We start from the raw sequence: 2,683 nt of genomic DNA, 5'->3' as shown, positions 1-2,683 counted from the left end.
GGGGACCATGGAAGGGCCTTCAAAAGGTTGATAAAGGAAGGGATGGAGTGAGCATGTTGAAGCTTCATTTGTCTTTCTTTCCATCAATCCTTGGTTTTCTTGCTTTTCCCTAAACTGACCACCTCTGGGTTCCATGTACACCATGCTTGCAACTTTCTATACATTTGAAGGGGTTTCAAAACAAAAAGTTGTTTGGTTTTGGGTTTTTTAAAGTATACTGTTGTGGTTTTGTTTACAAGATGTTCAAGAATAGGCACAGTGAACATCTGATGCTGGCGATCAGCATGGGTCTCTGGGCAGTCACCTCAAAGCGGGGGGTGAGCACAGTGGGGGGAACCAACAAGGGAGAAGCGCAGGAGTCACCCTTGATGCTTCAAAGGCTCCGTCGCCTGAGCTGGGGGTGGGGGTGGGGTGGGGTGGGGTGGGGGGTAGCCACACAGGTGGATATGCTTCTATACACAAAAGCGCAGCTGATGCTGGTGCTGATGCTGGTGCTGGTGCTGGTGCTGATGCTGATGCTGGTGCTGATGATGATGCTGATGCTGATGCTGGCGCTGGCACTGCTGACCCACAGACCCTGTTGTGAGTTGATGTTTTCAGTTGCCACGGTGGAATCGATACCAGCATGGTGACCATGTGTGTGCAGAGTACAGCGGCCCCATATGGTTCTCTTGGCTGTTAACTTCATGGAAACAGCTTGCCAGGCCTTTTCCTCTGAGGTCCCTCTGAATGGTTTTGAACCACTTTGAGGTTAGTAGTTGGTTGAGTACAAACCAGGGACCTTGTACCCTCTTGTTGCTGTTGATGTCACGAGCTCATGGGTCCAGGTGTACAGAGAAGAAGGCTGTGCTTTGTTCCGAAGCAGATCACCGGGCCTATTTCCTGAAACATCTCTGGCGGGTTCAAACCATCAACATGATGGCTAGTAACCTAGTGCTAAGACACTCATTCTATCCAGCAGCTCCTGTGTTTCCAGTAAGAAGAGTCTAACATCCCGACTAGCTCCAAACTACTGATGGTCTATAAGTGTGCTTGTGTTTCCTCCATTTACAGCATCCCCACCCCCACCCCACAAAGAAACTTAATTATTTATTCATTCATTGAGCCTCCCTAATGCATCAAGCACCATACCAGGTGCTGGAGAGCTGGCAAGAAACTAGACAAATGTGCCTGCCCACAGAGAGAGTTGCCTTTCTGGAGACAGACAGCTGTCAGATGGAAGGTTGCCTGAGACGCAGGAGTAGGTTTGCTTAGTGACCATGATCAGTCATCTGATACCGTCTTTCCATTATCAACATTTTGTTACTTGATTTTCCTCTGAATAGCATGCTTTGGGGAAACATGTATTTTATTTCAGATGCATTCATTTGCTGAAACAAGAGTAATATTGAGATAGAGGTGGGGGGCAGGCAATATATTCAAGGTCATGAAAATGGAAAGTGTGTTGTTATTTAAAAAGCACAGCAGCTGTGATGGAATTTAAAAGTAAATTATTTAGCATCCGTGAGATAATCCCCCCAAAGATTATCAGGGTTTTAAAGTAGGTCAGATTCTGGGACTCTGTGTCTCCAGACTGTACCCATAATAAGTGAAACTCAAATATTTTCATTGCTCCTGCACTTAAATGGTCTTGATAGGAAATTTTAATTAGTCTTCAAAAGAGAGTGTATGTCTGTTGCTGGGAGCTCGGGGAATTTGTTAACCCTGCCTTTTTTGTTTCTCCCGAATATCAGACCAGCAGAGCCAGTTAATTTAAAGCTACAAATTTTCTCTCCCTGAATGTCTGGCCAGTTGTGCAGCCTCTAGCACTTCGAAGCTGGACTAGCGATGTCAATTGAGCTGAGGTGTTCTCTTGTTGAATGCAGCTGTCTCACACAACAACCACTCTGGTCAAAATGCACCACTGATAGAACCATGAGTTATCCAAACCCAAAATGGCTTGATAGTTAGGTTTATTGTGGCACCCTGACCAATAGGAACACATGGGATTAATCAGGTTACAGTTTGATTGGAGGGCAAAAAGATAAATGGCTCTGCAAGGCCCGCCCCTCTATCTTGCTCTCTGGGCAGCAGACCAGTGTGCTGCTGCTTTAGCTAGTTCGCTGCCTCAACCTTTGTGCTTCACTACCCATGGGCCAAGCCAACTGGTGGATCGTGTCGCTAGAGCTTGAGGCTCCTTCGAGACCTGCTTTGCCCTGCTGCTTGTGTGTACATCACTTAAGCTTGAGTCTGGTGGATCCTGTTGCCTTGCATTGCTTGAGTTCGTTATCCCATCAGGGCTGCTTTGCTAAGCTCCCAAGCTACTGACTGTTGCTGACCCACTCTGATGTTTACAACCTGCAAGACTCTGCCTGTCTTGTCCGAGGGGAGGACCCAACTGTCTGCCTCCTTGACCTTGGACCTGGCAGTCCACATGTGTTGAAGGACTTCCAGTACACTAACTGTTCCATGAAAGTGTGTTGAACTGAGTCTTCTGTACTAGTGTGTGGACTAATTAGCTGTGATATTCTTTCTCGTTGTATAAATCTCTCCTCTTATATATATATAAAATAAGTGTCTAGTTTTGTTTCTCTAGAGAACCCTACCTAACATGATGACAAAACGTTGTTTGTCGTTAGGTGCTATCAAGTTTCCTTCAACTCAGAGGGGCTCCAAGGGGAAATTCAAGCTCCCCATAGGGTTT

The sequence above is a fragment of the Tenrec ecaudatus genome, chromosome 4 (assembly GCF_050624435.1).
Source record: "Tenrec ecaudatus isolate mTenEca1 chromosome 4, mTenEca1.hap1, whole genome shotgun sequence".
NCBI lineage: Eukaryota > Metazoa > Chordata > Mammalia > Afrosoricida > Tenrecidae > Tenrec > Tenrec ecaudatus.
The sequence above is the reverse complement of the archived record's forward strand: the minus strand, read 5'-3'. Positions refer to the sequence as shown.